Here is a 19,231-nt window from a genome sequence, read left to right as displayed (position 1 = left end):
CAAAAGCATCAGGTGATATCTTGTTGAAAATCCCATTATTTTGATAAACTTAGAACCATCTCCTGAGTGAGTCTATCCTTGGTTGTCTGTCCATCTTCCAACTGTTTTCTGCTTGGATGTTATAGCGATACCCTGACCCTAATACAAACAAACATATAAGGTCACTGAGCAATTAAGTAGCGGCAATGATTCGGTTCGGTTTGTTTTAATAAACCTTAGTTAAACTTTTTTCGAATCAATTGAATTGCTTCGAACCTTTTTCATTTCAATTGAAAATGAAGCCCCGAGTGAAACGTCTTCCTCTTAAACCAAAGTTAAGAAAAATTTATTTTGCTATAATTTTCTTAAAACAATCGAATTTATGATAAGCCTTTGGTTGTAATTTGTATCTAAACTTCAAGAATTATTCCAAGAAAAGATTTTATTGAGATAATAGCGGAAAATTTTGACCCTTTCATTCAATTATGATAACTCACCATATTTCATTATCATATTTTAATTAAAACTGCAGTATATGCAGGCTGCTTGATATGTAATGTAAAGCAAGTATATACGGCAGTAAGTTCAGCCAGGCCGAATTTTATGTACCGTGGAGGGTACATGGATTGCGTAGAAACTTTTACTAAAGACTGTCATCCACAATCGAATAACTTGCGGTTGCGGTAACACTTGCCGATGGCAAGGTATCTTAAAAAATCCTTAACACCGTCTTCTAAATTGTAAGTTAGTCCATACGGGGGATATATTAAACAAAATAAAAAATGCCGATTAAAGTTGCATATAATTCAGTTCGACAAAATTTTCTATAGAAATAAAATTTTGACAAAATTTTCTATAGAAAAAAAAAATTTAACACAATTTTCTATAGAAATAAAATTTTGACAAAATTTTCTATAGAAATAAAATTTTGACAAAATTTTCTATAGAAATAAAATTTTGACAAAATTATCTACAGAAATAAAATTTTGATAAAATTTTCTATATAAATAAAATGTTGATAACATTTTCTATAGAAATAAAATTTTGACAAAATTGTCCATAGAAATAAAATTTTGACAAAATTTTCCACAGAAATAAAATGTTGACAAAACTTTCTAAAGTATTAAAATTTTGACAAAACTTTCTATAGTAATAAAATTTTGACAAAATTTTGTATAGAAATAAAATGTTGGTAGATTATTTTTGGCGATATGGACCAATTTTTGTGTGATTGGCCATTGGCTATATGTTATATAACTATAGACCAATATGGACCAATTTTTGCATGGCTATTAGCGGCCACATACTAGCGAAATGTACCAAATTTCAACCGAATCGAATAAATTTTGCTCCTCCAAGAGGTTCGGGAGGTCAAATCTGGGGATCGGTTTATATGGGGGCTATATATAATTATGAACCGATATGGACCAATTTTTGCATGGCTATTGTAGACCATATACTAACACCACATACCAAATTTCAAGCGGATCGGATGAATTTTGCTCCTGCAAGAGCATCCGACCTACATCAATAACAACTACTTATGCCAAGTTTCAAGTCGATAACTTGTTTCGTTCGGACGGACGGACATGTTGAGATCACCTCAGAATTTCACCACAACCCTGAATATATATACTTTATGGGGTTTTAGGGCAATATTTCGATGTGTTACAAACGGAATGACAAAGTTAATATACCCCCCATCCTATGGTGGAGGGTATAAAAATAAAGTATTTTTATTTCCTTAATTTTATTTTCTTAGAGCCCGAAATGTAGAAAATAACATCAAATATTGGAAACTGTTTAGATTTGTTCGAAGTGGCTACCATTGACACGAATTGTGGCCTTGAAATGGCCGACAAAGCAATAACACGCTGCACGAAAATGGCTAATCGGTATTTTGGTAAATTCCCGGTGAAGCGGCGAAGGTTAGTGCCAACCGTTCCAAAATACCCAGGTACAACGGATTGAGATCCGTAGATTTTGATGCTGAGTCCCGTTGTAATGTTCATGGTCTGCTGTGGAATTGTTTGTCTGTCCAGGTCTTCAATACTAAGTGTATCACATTTTCTCTATAATATTCGGTATTTATTTTTCATTCCATGGTCGATAAACACAAGCGGGGTGCAACCATCGACCGTTATTCCCATCGACAGTGCTTGCTCAAAGCCAGAAATTTAGTAGTTTGGTCCATTCTCCGTATAGCGCCGTCTTGAGATGATCGACATTTTGGTATTTTTAGTGCCAACCCTACTCTCCACAATATCCAGGGATCAAAGGCCCAACCGATTGAAATCCGTAGATTTTCGTGGCCACAGTGTGGAACAAATGAAGCGTAGTAGACGGGTGCTGAGTACAATGGTGCTCTGGAATGTCAACGGTCTATTGGAATATGCATGGTCTGCTGCTGAAATGTTTCAATACTAAGTGTAGCACATTTTCCATATAATCTTCGGCATTTATTTTTCATTCCATGGTCGATAAATACAAGCGGGGTGACCCATCGACCGTTATTCCCGTGGACGAGGCTTGTGTCTGATGGCTAAACGCATGTCTAGATTTTTAGCTGACCTCTTTGGCCCCGATCATTTTGTTCGTTCTCAAACTGCTCTATTTGGAATGACTCTTGATCGGAGACAACCATATGCGGTAACTAGACACTTTAGTGCCAGCGAAGATTCTCAACGAATAACTTTATCTCTGATTGCAATAGATCAAATGGGTTTAGTAAGCTTGTAAACAATAAAATGAACTGTCATTGAGGAGAAATCGGTCAGCTGTCAGGCGAGCGGTTTAGAACCGATAGCAACCTGAAGTTGATGATTGATACGTATCAGTCACTCAGTACATAAGATATCTTCTCTTAAAGAAATTTATAATTTTACACATTTTCATAAAAATGTTTACCGTGTCATCCTTTTACAGGACATGCATGCTGAAAGCTAAAATTTTATGTACCAACTAAAGTTGTTGTTGTTACTGTATGCACATTGTCCATTAACAATGTATTTTATGTCATACATGAGTACTAAATGTCAAAGGCTAAAATAGTCAAACACACATACGCACACCTTTCACACACTTTCATAATCACCCAAAGACAATTTGTATAAAATTTTAAGAATGCCGGGCTTTGTGTAGCTTAAAGTCAACCATATCACCATGCATGTTCTCTATATGCATGTTGTTGGCTCAAGTATGTATGATTACATGCAATGAATTTTTATCAACATTTTCTATATACGTAGCTCGTTCATGTAAGATGAATAACATTCAACTTTAGTTTAAATTAAAAATTGGTTCACTAGTTAGTTAGGAGAATTTACTTACAACTAAACATATATTTAATAATTTTTTCTCCGAAGAAACCGTTTTTATCATGCTTTATATTTTACTATTCTCCGTTTAACAATAACATCAATAATCATTCATAATTCTTGTGACTTTGGATAATTTTTTGCTTAGGAACCATTAAAAATAAATTAATCTAAATTAGATTTAAATTCAACAAAACTAAATTAACAATTTTAATTCAACAAGCCGAATCTTAAATGCCCATCATGTTAGGTCAAATATAATAGTTTCCTTTTAAAGTCACTGATCATAGCAGGTTACTTGATAAAGAATCTTTGGTGAACAGATGGACCATACTCCCTCAAAAGTACCGGTACCAATGGTAAGGTTACCGAAGTTAAATTTAATATTTCTGCACCAGATTTAAAGAACCCTTTTATCACAAAAACAAATAAATATTTTTCGACAAATTCAAGACAATTTTGTAGACTTAATTAATTTTTTTCATTTGTTGAAAAAACAAATTGTAATCTGAAGCAAAAAATTGGTGTTCAAAATTCCAAGAATGTCTTTGGTGCCATACGAATTTCAAGATGGGCACATTTGTAGTAAAATTTTTAAATTTAAAGAAATAATGAACTAGTTTGTGAGAAGTACGAATTTAATAAATTTTTGTACTACATTTGTGTAAAATTTTTCCCGTATTTTGGACCATTTAACTAATGTACACAAAAAAATGTTGGAGTAAAGGAAAACTTCTCCAAATTTTCTCCAAACTTAAATAGAGGATTTACTTTTTTTGTTGAGTGTAGTATCATGTACGCGAAAACTTAACAAATTTTAAATTAGGAATTCATTAAATTAATTGTCAAACAGTTTTGTACTTAAAACATGATTTACTCAAAGGATGCACATGCCATCCTTATCGGAAAATGACTCATAAAAGAGCTCTACTAATTGGTGGCCCCTTCAAGTAAAGTCAAAATCTATTTACACTTTTCAGTTTTCTCCCCTCAATTTGGGTAGTATCATATCATTAAAAGTTATTTTAATGTTAAAGCACTATTTTGTGTATACATAGCAGCATAATTTACCAACAAATTAATTTAACAGGTTGCAGAAAGAGTGAGAGAGAGCCTTTTCCCTCCTCTGAATCTGCGCCTGTAAAAAACTACGTCGTTTATTTTACAAGACTAAAGTCTTGCGACAATAGTCCCCTTATGTTAGAAAGCTGGAAATTTCTACGATTCTATTAAAATTTTATTAACAGTGGATTTTTTTAGAGATAGTCACTCCCTTGTGACATTGGATGTTTTACATATCCATGGTAAAGTTTTTGGTCTATGGTAGCAACGCAACAACATGAAAAATTCACGTGTTAAAGGGATGTATTTTCTATTTTTGGGACCATATTTTCGGACCATACGCTATATGAATAGAATATTTACATGGAGCATGTAAGTATGTATCATTTCAAACATACTTATAATAGGGTGGTTTAACAAAGTATGGGGTGTTGTTTTAACAATTAAATTCTTTCTTTGGAATCGTAAATTTATATAAAAAAATAGAATTATTTATATACAAAAAAAGCAAAAAAAAAATAAAATAAACATAAAATATTTTTTTAAAATAATTTTATTATTTATTTTTTTTTTTTTATTACATTTTTCTACCTTAACATACTATACAACCTCCTTTTTATTTTCAACAATTAATAAATTCCAATTTTTGAAATCGTAATTATATATAAAATAAATAAAATTATTTATATACAAAAAAAATAAAATATTTTTTTAAATAATTTTATTTATTTTATTATTTATTTATTATATAATTATTTTATTTTTGTTTGGGAAAATTAAATTGTTCTTCCTTACTATGCAACCTCCTTAATGTGCACAGTCATTTATAACTTCCAAAGCGCTTACATTAAGCTTCGACTCAACATTCACATTTTCCTAAAAATGGTCTTCTCAGATCCCTTTCAACAACCACAGGTCAAATGTTTGTCCAAATTATGTTGAAATTTTCTCTACCTTGGTTCCCCAATAAAATTTTGCTACAAATTTATAATCTCTATCAGAAAGCATTGTGCGCATGAGGTTGATGCGTTGTGGTTTTTGGGGATTTCTGTTTTAGTTAATAGGGATAAGCTTTTCTCTTTTTCAAGGCTTACTACAATATGGAATAACGAATTAAGGGATTTTTTTGTAATGTGTGCACAATGATACCCTTGTTAGCCATAGCTGATGGAACTTTGTGCCAATTCTGATGTGGATAGCAAAGACTTTAGTGGTTTATCTTAATAACAGAAAAGTGACAAGAAAAAACATACGAATTTCAGGTTGCGGATGGTTGATCGTCGTTGTAGATAGACCGTATACAACCAGTAGTAGAAATAGATCTAAGATCGCCTGTACTTAAGGGACACTTTAAATAATTGGATGTAAAAATAAATAATTTGATGTAGAAGAAAATTTAATAAATAAAAAAAAAAATAAATAAAAAAAAACATTTTTTATATTGAACTAAAATATGTTCGTTATTGGGTATACATTAAATTGGATTCATCTATACGAATATTGTGGATTGAGTTATTGGATATCTCTTGTTCATCATTTTGGAGCTGTTACGAAACCTTTGTTTTCCAAAATTAATGTGATCAATGTCGTAAAGAAGTAAAATCGGGAAATATGTTTTTGTCGGGGCTACATAGGTTAGTTTAGGTGGCAGCCCGATGTATCAGGCTCACTTAGACTATTCAGTCCATTGTGATACCACATTGGTGAACTTCTCTCGGGGCTATACAAGAAAGGGGAAGATAAAGATTATCTCGTAAATGGACCTATCAAACAGCAAAACTTGCTACATGATATCACTTTATAATTTCAAACTGATTAGGAGTATTAGTGCATACCAGGAACGTACACAGAATTTTGTTTCGGGCGGATATTATAGCCTTCACCACATTTCACCACATCAAGCGATATGGACAAAATTTTCACATCATAAACTTTTTATGCAATTTGACAAAAGTGCATTTATGATTTATTGGGCAATTTATATATTAGAGGTATAGGCATTTTTATAAAAATGAAAATTTGAGTCATTTTTATATAAATTTGTATATGTAATATTTTTGCAGTGACGATTTTACAAGAATGGTACACGGACGAAAAAGACTGTTTTTCATATGTTTGTGTGTAAAAATTACATGTTTGCAACTCAAATTCTTTAACACAATATTTTTAAGTCCAAGGTTATAATGTTCATAAACTAGCATAACATGTTTGGGACATATATGTTAATATGTTAGAAAATATTATGTTTGGGACATAAACTGTTTGTAAGTATAATATGCTGTGATGCAAACATATATTAATTTAGAAATAGCCTATAAACATACATGTGTTTAGAAAGAGAGACCTAAAAGTATGCTGCAAGTAAAATAATGGAAGTATGGAGTCGCCAATTGGAACAATACAAACAATATTTTGTTTGGACCAATCCTGAAAATATATATGCTTGAAGCAAGATATGTTTGGGGTACATGCTACAGAAGCGATTTTTTTTGAGAGTGTAGATGATTATTTGGTGCGTTGTGTGATATTATTTGGCCAAATCGGGCGACATCTACACAATTCGGAACCTTATCTAAATCTCAACGGTTCGGTGGAACGTCTAGCATAACAGTGTGTAGGATTTGACTATAATTTGCAGAAACCATTACAGAATTTTATGTAAAATGTGAGTATTTTGGTCATATTTACCTAAACCGGAAGAACACATATGGAGGCTTTATCTAAATCTAAACCGTAGTAGTGGTGAAGGGTATAATAATTAGTGACGGTTGAAGATTAGAAAACTTGACATTAAAGTTGTGTGATAAAAGTCGATTAATGGAATAGTCGACTAGGTAAAATTTAATACTATGGCACCAAATATAAATCTCCGATTTTGGAGCCTACACTTTAAACTTCATTTGTCCTAAATTCGATATATTATGTTCTTTATTCTCCCAAACTGATGTTTTGAAGAGTATCAATATTGGTCCACATTGGTCTCTCATTGGCCACCTAGAACTTAAAATATTTAGAATCACGAGTAGTCGTTTTCACAAAAAAAAAAAATAATTTAATAGTAGTCAAGAGCAGATTTTCGTTTCAACAATGTGATGAAGGGTATAATATAGTCGGCACCGCCCGACTGTAGACTTCAGTTACTTGTTTTATTTTTTTAAATAAAATTTACAATATTCGTTAATATTGTGTAAATTAAAGGTGCCTTTTGCACAACAGTTCTAGCTCTATAACCTTTTGTGTTTATTGATATTTCGGAAGCTAGACATTTACTTTTCCTTTTCGTATACTCATAGTTGTTGTTTCTTAGAATTGAAAATATCCTCTAGAATATTCTCAAGATTAGAATTTGCATACACAAAACGTTTTTTTTTTTTTTGATAGTCTTGGACATTCATGTTAATAGTTTTTTTATGTATTCCAGCATATAAATGTTTATTCTCTTATATACATATATGTTGTATAAATAAATATACCCATATAAATATTTAAATATTATAACGAAGGTATTTTTGTGTCTTTACAGGTACGATATGGAATACCATTTAACTTTCTTTGGATTCGAATAAAGGTATAGTAAAACTCAAGGCTATTTAAAGAAGAAATGTTAAATTATTGAATATAAGTTATAGGTAGTAATTTAAATTCTTTTAGTATCGATACTAAAGGTTAATTCATTTCCATGAAATTATATGAATTCATCAACCGTATGATTTAAAGAGTTTCCAAATAAATAGTTGATTGATGAACTAATGAGAAGACTTAATTTCATATAGGTTTCTAAGTAAGTTGAAGCAAACTTTTACATTCTAGACTAAACAGGCCAAATCTTATGTACCCTCCACCATGGATTGTGAAGATATTTCTACTCAAGACTGTCATCCACAATGGAATTAATTGGGTTGTGGTAATACTTGCCGATGGCAAGGTAACTTAAATTTCTTACTATCGTCTTCTAAATAAAAAAAAAATATAATTATTGTGAACTATTGCGCGCTAATTAGAGAGCCAGAAGTGAAATATGGGCGTCGCCTTTTATGGGGGCTATATACAATTATGAACCGATATGGACCAATTTGTGTGTGATTGGGGATCGGTTAATCTGGGGGCTATATATAACTATATATATCGATATGGACCAATTTTGACATGGTTGTTAGCAGTCAAATACTAACACAATGTACTAAATTTCAACCGAATCGGATGAAGTTTGCTCCTCCAAGAGGATACGGAGGTCAAATCTGGTGATCGGTTTATATGGTGGCTATATACCATATAGTTATGGACCGATATGGACCAATATGAGCATGATTGTTAGAGACCACATGGTGATGAATTTTGCTCCTCCAAGAGGCTTCGGAGTTCAAATTTGGGGAACGGTTTATATGGTGGCTATGTATAATTATAGAACGATATAGACCAATATTTGCATGATTGTTAACTTTGTCATTCCGTTTGTAACACATCGAAATATTGCTCTAAGACCCCATATATATTCTGGGTCATGGTGACATTCTGAGTCAATCTGAGCATGTCCGTCCGGCCGTCTGTTGAAATCACGCTAACTTCCGAACGAAACAAGCTATCGACTTGAAACTTTGCACAAGTAGTTATTATTGATGTAGGTCGGATGGTATTGCAAATGGGTCATATCGGTCCACTTTTACGTATAGCCCCCATATAAACGGACCCCAAAATTTGGCGTGCGATTGCTCTAAGAGAAGCAAATTTCATCCGATACGGCTAAAATTTGGTACATGGTGTTAGTATATGGTCTCTAAAAACCAAGCAAAAAATATAAACCGATCTCCTGATTTGGCTTGCGGAGCCTCTAAGAGAAGCAAATTTCATCCGATCCGGTTGAAATTTGGTACATGGTGTTAGTATATGGTCTCTAGCAACCATGCAAAAATTGGTCCACATTGGTCCATAATTATATAAACCGATCCGGCTGAAATTTGGTACATGGTGTTAGTATATGATCTCTAATGACCATGCAAAAATTGGTCCACATCGGTACATAATTATATAAAGCCCCCATATAAACCGATCCCCAGATTTGCCCTCCGGAGCCCCTTGGATGAGCAAATTTCATCCGATCCGGCTGAAATTTGGTACAAGGTGTTAGTATATGGTCTTAATAACCATGCAAAAATTGGTTCACATCGGTCCATAATTATATATAGCCCCCATTTAAACGGATCCCCTGATTTGAACTCCGGACCTCCATGGATATCCGGTGGAAATTTGGTACATGGTGAAATTTGGTACATTGCGCTAGTATATGCCCTCTGACAACCATGCCAAATTGGTTCATATCGGTCTATAGTTAAATATAGCCGATCCCCAAAAATAATCTACCAAAATTATGTTACTATAGAAAATTTTGTCAACATTTTATTAATATAGAAAAATTTGTCAAAATTTTATTTCTATAGAAAATTTTGTCAAAATTTTATTTCTATACAAAATTTTGTCACAATTTTATTTCTATAGGAAATTTTGTCAAATTTTTATTTCTATAGAATTTTTTTTAAAAATTTGTGGATGACAGTCTTTAGTACAAGTTTCTATGCAATCCATGGTGGAGGGTATATAAGATTCGGCCTGGCCGAACTTACGGCCGTATATCTAAAGTTTCAATATTTCAGTTAATTAGCCTTAGTTCAAAGACATGCGACTTTAACGGAGAGATACAAGTTTACAAAATGTGTGTCCTAAATTTAATGAAAAACAATTTTGAAGCAAAGTTTATAAACTTTATTTTAATTAAAATTTCATTGTTTTAAAGAAATTTGTACTTAACATTTTGTAAATTTCGAATCCTAAAATTTAGTTTGCGTAATCTTTAATATCACGTAACTATTTCTTCACGAAAGGTCTTGTTCTTCTTATTCCTAACCGATTGACATCCAAATATCTCCAATTGTTAAGGTAACTCCCTATTGCTCTTTTAGCCCACATAACACACACCTCCCACAAAACTTACTCCCGGATTTGGTATTCACTTAATTCTGTGCCCAGCATCAATGTCGCCAATCCCCTTCTACCTAATTAATTTAAAAAAATATATATTGTTTTGCAATTTGCATATTTCTCTGCTGTATATTAGGATATTAAAATCTTCTGCAGCAAGTTTTTGGACAAATAAAGCTTTTGGACCCACAAGGATTCAAGCTTGCGAAAAGACAAGAAAACAACTCAGCTTCCACAAAAATATTATTTTTATATCTTTATACATTCAAAAGTTGCAGAATTTTTCAAAAAAAAAAAAATATTTGGAACCACTGTGCATTATCATTCCATCACCAGATGAGAAAAATTGTAAACGATCTCCAAAATTATAGCCTTTAACATATTGGTTTTATATCAGTTACGTGAGAATGGAGAGATTTTCAATGGAGTCGTTATAATTAGAAATTAGTTTCGAGTAATTCATTTGTTTAAAATTTCTATTTTAAGCTATTATTTATAATAAATTAATGGCCTAATTTAATGACTTACAATTAATTTAATTAATTTAATAATTAATGACTTACAATTTATCTAAATAGATCTAAAGAATGGCTTTAAACCTACGTATTTACACAATTTTAATTGCATTTATGAATTATGGAATGTTTTTTTTATAAACTTATTAGATTATTAGGTTTAGCACTATCAAAAGAATATTAAAGTCTATCCAATTAAAGTATAAGAAATTAATTTATCAGTTTTCCTAATGATTCAAATACAAGATTCAACATTCATTATTAAAAGGTTTAAACACAAACAAATTATCACTTTAGGAGAGAAATAAATTTGGCAATTAGGTTAATTAAATACATTGGACAACTGAAGCTTTTGCTTCCCTTTTTGGGATATTTTGTTGCTTGTTTTTATTTATTTTCATAGAAATCGTGCCACAGATAAAATGGTTTTTATAAACGGAAACTGGAAAAGGTTAACGTTAATTGAATTTCAATGTACCAGATTTTTATGCAATAATTATATTCTTATGTAATTATTATTTTGTTAAAAATCAATTTCGGGGAAAATTTCCCAATGAGAGTAAGAAATTTTGTAATGGAAAATATCTGTTCACCAGTAATTACAAAATACTACTACAGCGAACTTTTGATAAAGGTAATGTGTTTTGCATGATGGTAATGAAAAAATTTTTATTTTTGATGGGAACAGCAATAGGATACCAATTACTCATACCAAATTTCAAGTGGACGAAAAACATGGGATCATATGAAATGGATTTTCAACAAAAAGGTGTCACATCAACTCAACCGGTGTTTTGGTAGCTGTCACTTGTTTTTATTTTGAAGCATTTGGCAAGAAAAAATTAAGCCATTACAAATAAATTCACTTAATACTTCAATGGAAAAATCACAATGACTAAGAGGGTCCATCATTTACACCTCGATGACTACGCCAACATTAAACATTGTTGTAATTATTGAAATTTGACTTCTGGAGCCTCCTAGAAGAGCATTCCAGCGACATTTAATTTTATTGTTTAAATTTACAAAAGCATTTTGATGCATAACTTTGAGAAATGCTATTCGTAATGAAATTCAAACGTGAAAGTGTGATTGCTTCATACACCCAAAGAAAAAATACTTTCCTAAGGAATGAAATTGTAGACAAACGAAATTTCCCTTTGACATAAAGTATTTTCATTGAAAGCAAATAAAAACGAATTCATGACAAACGTTTTAACAATGGTCTCTAATCTGTTTTATTTGCTGCAAAAGAAATCTTCGTTTGTCTAAAATTTTGTTACTCAGGAAAGAAAATTCGTCTTTCAGTGTATTTAGATATCGATAGAGCCCTTCAACATTCAAATGTGAATAAATATTTTATTTCTCGTACCATTAGTCATTACCGTGTATCGCCTCCAAAAAGTGCTTAAAAAAATGGTAACAACACCAGAAATGATACATAAAGGGTGTTACGGTCAAAATTTGGTCAATATAAACTTGACGTATTTCTTTCAATTTTGCATTTAAAAAACCTGAACACCCCTCATTTTGAAGGTGTGTGTGTGTAGAATGTTGCTACTATTTTGATTTTGGAATTCACTCTTCAGTTGTCAAAATGCCGTCCAAGCAAGAAGAGCAGCGTATCAAAATTTTGCTCGCGCATCGCGAAAATCCGGACTACTCGCACGCAAAGCTGGCAAAATCGCTAAAAGTTGCCAAATCAACCGTTACAAATGTAATTAAAGTGTTTGGGGAACGTTTGTCGACAGCCAGGAAGTCTGGATCGGGGGAAAATCGAAAACCGGAAGCCGCTGAGACGACAAAGAGAGTTGCCGGTAGTTTAAAGCGAAACCCTAACCTCTCTCTCCGAGATGCCGCAAATAAGCTGGATGTATCGTCTACAACCGTGCATCGAGCCAAAAAACGAGCCGGACTATCGACTTACAAGAAGGTAGTGACTCCAAATCGCGATGATAAACAAAATACGACGGCCAAAGCGCGATCGCGGAGGCTGTACACGACGATGCTGACGAAGTTTGACTGCGTGGTAATGGACGACGAAACCTACGTCAAAGCCGACTACAAGCAGCTTCCAGGACAGGAGTTTTATACAGCAAAAGAAGGGGAAAGGTAGCAGATATTTTCAAGCACATAAAACTGTCAAAGTTCGCAAAGAAATATCTGGTTTGGCAAGCCATCTGTACCTGTGGCTTGAAAAGCAGCATTTTCATAGCTTCCGGAACTGTCAACCAAGAAATTTACGTGAAAGAGTGTTTGAATAAACGTCTGCTGCCTTTCCTGAAGAAACACGGTTGTTCCGTACTGTTTTGGCCGGATTTGGCATCTTGCCATTACGGTAAAAAGGCCATGGAGTGGTACGCCGCCAACAACGTGCAGGTGGTTCCCAAGGACAAGAACCCTCCCAACACGCCAGAGCTCCGCCCAATTGAGAAATACTGGGCTATTGTCAAGCGGAACCTAAAGAAGACCAAAAAAACTGCTAAGGACGAGCAGCAGTTCTAGGCAAACTGGCTTTCTGCGGCGAAGAAGGTGGACAAGGTGGCTGTACAAAATCTGATGGCAGGTGTCAAGCGTGAGGCCTGGCAATTCGGATTTGGAAAAGCGAAAGCCTAACTGAATATTTTTCCTGAATTTTATACTAATTGAACTTGAAAAAGAAATTTAATTTGATTTTTTAAATAAACGATTTCACCGATTTACACGCGTTTTCCCTTGACCAAATTTTGACCGTATCACCCTTTAAAGTGAAGGCCAGATTTGATCAAAATTGTGGTAGAAAACTTACTTGTGAGCAGAACATACCGTAAGGACGGAGGTAACACATATTGAACCACACAGGGAGCCACCGTGATGCAATGGTTAGCATGCCCACCTTGCAGGGTCGTGGATTCAAACCCAGATTCGACGAACCCCCAAAAAAATTTTCAGCGTTGGATTATCCCACTTTAGTAATGCTGGTGGCATTTCTTAGTGTTTCAAAGCTTCTCTAAGTGGTTTCACTGCAATGTGGAATGCCATTCGGACTCAGCTATAAAAAGTAGATCCCTTGTCATTGAGCTTAACATAGAATCGGGCATCAGTGATAAGAGAGAAGTTCAGCACTGTGGTAGCACAATGGACTGAATAGCCTAAGTGAGCCTGAAATATCGGGATGCCACTATACCAAGCCTAACCTAATTATACTGTATCACCAACGTAACGCAAATTGCAAAATAGTCTTTGCCATACGAAGTTCATGATAGGCTCGTAATTGGTAACATTTACAAATTATAAGAAATTCTGAACTACTTAGTGGTAGACGCAAATTTTGTAAATTTTCATTTTACTTAATGAAACTTTAGCTTTTTTACCTCTGATTTTCAATGTCAAGAAATTTAGTTTACAGTAGCCAACGCAACAGAACGGCTCTCACTCTAGCATATCTTACATTGCACTGAAAAAACAATGAACCCACCAGAAAAATTTTGGTTAATTTTAGAAAATTTAGATTAAACAAGTATATACGGCCGTATGTTCGGCCAGGCCGAATCTTATGTACCCTCCATCATGGATTGCGTAGAAACTTCTACGAAAGACTGTCATCGACAGTCGAATTACTTGGGTTGTGGTATCTTAAAACTTCTTAACATCGTTTTCTAAATTGTGAGTTAGTTCATACGTGGTATGTATTAGACAATACGTAGAGAGCCAGAATTGAAATATGTGGGTCGCTTATATGGGGGCTATATACAATTATGAACATGATATGGACCAATTTTTGTGTGATTGGGGATCGATTTATCTGAGGGCTATATATAACTATAAACCCATATGGACCTAGTTAGGCATGGTTGTTAACGGCCATATACTAGCACAATGTACCAAATTTCAACTGACTCGTATGAAATTTGCTCCTCCAAGAGGCTCCAAAACCAAATCTTGGGATCGGTTTATATGGGAGCTATATATGATTATGGACTGATATGGACCACTTTTGGAATAGTTGTTAAATATCATATAGTAAAACCACATACCAAATTTCAACCAGATCGGATGAATTTTGCTTCTCCAAAAGGCACCGGAGGTCAAATCCGGGGATCGGTTTATATGGGAGCTATATATAATTATGGACTGATATGAACCAATTCCTGCATTGTTGTTGAATACCATATACTAACTTCAGGTACCAAATTTCAACCGAAACGGATGAATTTGGCTCTTCCTAGAGGCTCCGGAGGTCAAATCTGGGGATCGGTTTATATAGGGCCTATATATAATTGTGGACCGATTTCGACCAATTTTTGCATGGGTGTTTGAGGCCATGTATTAACACCATGTACCAAATTTCAGCCGGATCGGATGAAATTTGCTTCTCTTAGAGGCTCTGCAAGCCAAATCGGGGGATCGGTTTATATGGGGGCTATATACAATTATTGACCGATGTGGTCCAATTTTTGAATGGTTGTTAGAGGCCATATAAAGGGTGATTCTTTTGAGGTTAGGATTTTCATGCATTAGTATTTGACAGATCACGTGGGATTTCAGACATGGTGTCAAAGAGAAAGATGCTCAGTATGCTTTGACATTTCATCATGAATAGACTTACTAACGAGCAACGCTTGCAAATCATTGAATTTTATTACCAAAATCAGTGGCAGAAAATCCGCTTTTTTATCGACAAATTTTGTTCAGCGATGAGGCTCATTTCTGGTTGAATGGCTACGTAAATAAGCAAAATTGCCGCATTTGGAGTGAAGAGCAACCAGAAGCCGTTCAAGAACTGCCCATGCATCCCGAAAAATGCACTGTTTGGTGTGGTTTGTACGCTGGTGGAATCATTGGACCGTATTTTTTCAAAGATGCTGTTGGACGCAACGTTACGGTGAATGGCGATCGCTATCGTTCGATGCTAACAAACTTTTTGTTGCCAAAAATGGAAGAACTGAACTTGGTTGACATGTGGTTTCAACAAGATGGCGCTACATGCCACACAGCTCGCGATTCTATGGCCATTTTGAGGGAAAACTTCGGAGAACAATTCATCTCAAGAAATGGACCGGTAAGTTGGCCACCAAGATCATGCGATTTGACGCCTTTAGACTATTTTTTGTGGGGCTACGTCAAGTCTAAAGTCTACAGAAATAAGCCAGCAACTATTCCAGCTTTGGAAGACAACATTTCCGACGAAATTCGGGCTATTCCGGCCGAAATGCTCGAAAAAGTTGCCCAAAATTGGACTTTCCGAATGGACCACCTAAGACGCAGCCGCGGTCAACATTTAAATGAAATTATCTTCAAAAAGTAAATGTCATGGACCAATCTAACGTTTCAAATAAAGAACCGATGAGATTTTGCAAATTTTATGCGTTTTTTAAAAAAAAAAAGTTATCAAGCTCTTAACAAATCACCCTTTACTTGTTTTCAATTCTTAAGATGTTCTTTTGAGGTAATATTTAAAAATACTTTGTTTTGCTCAGTTTTCGCAATAAATTAAAATTTTCTGAATTTTCCCGGATATAAAACACAGTAAGGACAAATAAAAACAAGTATATACAGTAGTAAGTTCGGCCGGGCCGAATCTTAAATACCCACCACCATGAACCAAATATTAGGGTTTCCTTTGAAATTTCAGGAGGGCTTGAGGACTTGAGGACACAACTCGAAGATAAATTTAAAGATTTCACCTATGAGGACTATATCAGCTTCTGGATTTATAAGAACCATTTTTGTTTGAGGTTTAGAGGAATCATTAACATCTCTTGTAAGTGTGCAAGAAAATTATAAAATAACGTCTTGATTTGAAATCTTAAATCTGTAGAAGTAAAATCTGGAAATTTTACATTGAGTTTCAAACAATTTTCATGATCAGTGCGCCTTCTACACGGATGAAAAAGACTGTTTTTCATATGTTTGGCTATAAACATTATATGTTTGGAACACAAATTTTTAAACACAATATTTTTGAGTGCAAGCATATAATGTTCATAAACTAGCATAACATGTTTGGGACATATATGTTAATATGTTAGAACATATTATGTTTGGGACATAAAATGTTTGTAAATATAATATGCTTGGATGCAAACATATATTAATTTAGAAATAGCCTATAAACATATATGTGTTTAGTAGCTTGGAGCGCTATTTAACAGGGAGCGATATTGAATTAAGTTGGTGGTTGTTGCTTGTTATTACAAAATTAACATTTTATTTTTCCTTGGGCAATTGATCAGCTACTTCTTTGATCCTTACAAACTGTGTGGTCCGCTGTTCGAATCCCCGTCCGGCAAAAGGTAAAATTATAATAAAAAAAATCATACAATTGGATAATTTCTTCTACAATGTTTGTAAAGGGTGATTTGTTAAGAGCTTGATAATTTTTTTTTAAAAAAAACGCATAAAATTTGCAAAATCTCATCGGTTCTTTATTTGAAACGTTAGATTGGTCCATGACATTTACTTTTTGAAGATAATTTCATTTAAATGTTGACCGCGGCTGCGTCTTAGGTGGTCCATTCGGAAAGTCCAATTTTGGGCAACTTTTTCGAGCATTTCGGCCGGAATAGCCCGAATTTCTTCGGAAATGTTGTCTTCCAAAGCTGGAATAGTTGCTGGCTTATTTCTGTAGACTTTAGACTTGACGTAGCCCCACAAAAAATAGTCTAAAGGCGTCAAATCGCATGATCTTGGTGGCCAACTTACCGGTCCATTTCTTGAGATGAATTGTTCTCCGAAGTTTTCCCTCAAAATGGCCATAGAATCGCGAGCTGTGTGGCATGTAGCGCCATCTTGTTGAAACCACATGTCAACCAAGTTCAGTTCTTCCATTTTTGGCAACAAAAAGTTTGTTAGCATCGAACGATAGCGATCGCCATTCACCGTAACGTTGCGTCCAACAGCATCTTTGAAAAAATACGGTCCAATGATTCCACCAGCGTACAAACCACACCAAACAGTGCATTTTTCGGGATGCATGGGCAGTTCTTGAACGGCTTCTGGTTGCTCTTCACTCCAAATGCGGCAATTTTGCTTATTTACGTAGCCATTCAACCAGAAATGAGCCTCATCGCTGAACAAAATTTGTCGATAAAAAAGCGGATTTTCTGCCCATTCACTGAAAATTCGACGTTGTGGCAGATCGTTCGGCTTCAGTTCTTGCACGAGCTGTATTTTATACGGTTTTACACCAAGATCTTTGCGTAAAATCTTCCATGTGGTCCCATAACACAAACCCAATTGCTGCGAACGGCGACGAATCGACATTTCACGGTCTTCAGCAACACTCTCAGAAACAGACGCAATATTCTCTTCTGTACGCACTGTACGCATTCGTGTGGTTGGTTTAATGTCCAATAAAGTAAACTGAGTGCGAAACTTGGTCACAATCGCATTAATTGTTTGCTCACTTGGTCGATTATGTAGACCATAAATCGGACGTAAAGCGCGAAACACATTTCGAACCGAACACTGATTTTGGTAATAAAATTCAATGATTTGCAAGCGTTGCTCGTTAGTAAGTCTATTCATGATGAAATGTCAAAGCATACTGAGCATCTTTCTCTTTGACACCATGTCTGAAATCCCACGTGATCTGTCAAATACTAATGCATGAAAATCCTAACCTCAAAAGAATCACCCTTTATTACAGAAAAAGGTGCTAAGAACTGAAAAATCTCGTGGAAGTGAGAAAGATGTGGGGGAATATACAATTGGGCAGAAACAAAATTTTGAGCATTCAGGTCGAAAACCTATGTTGTTAGCACCTATATTACCTGTTTATTTTCATAATTCATTATGATTGTAAATATATAAATAAATAAATAAAATTTTGAGCACAATATTGTTTGGGAGATTTTTTTTAAGCATATAATATTTTTGGGTGCAAAATGCTTCCAAACATATTATATGTTCACATAATAACATATTGTTTTTTGGAAGACAACATTATTGAATTTGGATGCAAAAATACAAAATGTTTGGAACTTAGACTACCCAAACATATATTGTTTAGACCAATATGCTTTCAAACATATTATATATTGGAAGAGATCAAACATATAAATGTTTGGGCAATACCCAAAAATGTATATGCTTGAAGCAAAATATGTTTGGGAGTATATGTTACAGAAGCGATTTTTTGTGAGCGTGTACACCCTCAAGAAGTGAAGTCGGTCTATATGGAGGCATTACCAAATGGACCGATAAAAACTTAATCCGATACACGTTTTTGTGAGCCTAAAATACCAGAATATTTACAATTTCAGGCATATCAGATAAAAACTACGGTTTCTAGAAACCCAAGGAGTTAAATCGGGAGATCGTTCTTATGGGGGCTATACTAAAATATGGACCGATACTCACCATTTTCGGCACACCTCTTTGTGACCCGAAAATACCTCTAGA

At 34.2% G+C, this 19,231-nt stretch overlaps 1 protein-coding gene across 1 annotated transcript in view; it reads left to right on the top strand.

Annotated features, from left to right (window-relative positions):
- Positions 1 to 7,881: 7,881 nt before the first annotated feature.
- The window catches only part of side-IV (sidestep IV transmembrane protein), a 440,483-nt gene continuing 429,133 nt past the window's right edge, over positions 7,882 to 19,231 (top strand). Inside the window, exon 1 of the mRNA XM_075292078.1 lies at positions 7,882 to 7,926. The gene's annotated coding sequence lies outside the window, so the exon portion shown is untranslated. The remainder of the gene's footprint in view (positions 7,927 to 19,231) is intronic.

The sequence above is a fragment of the Haematobia irritans genome, chromosome 1 (assembly GCF_050003625.1).
Source record: "Haematobia irritans isolate KBUSLIRL chromosome 1, ASM5000362v1, whole genome shotgun sequence".
NCBI lineage: Eukaryota > Metazoa > Arthropoda > Insecta > Diptera > Muscidae > Haematobia > Haematobia irritans.
Note: the sequence above shows the minus strand (reverse complement) of the source record. Positions and strands in the feature narration are given on the sequence as shown.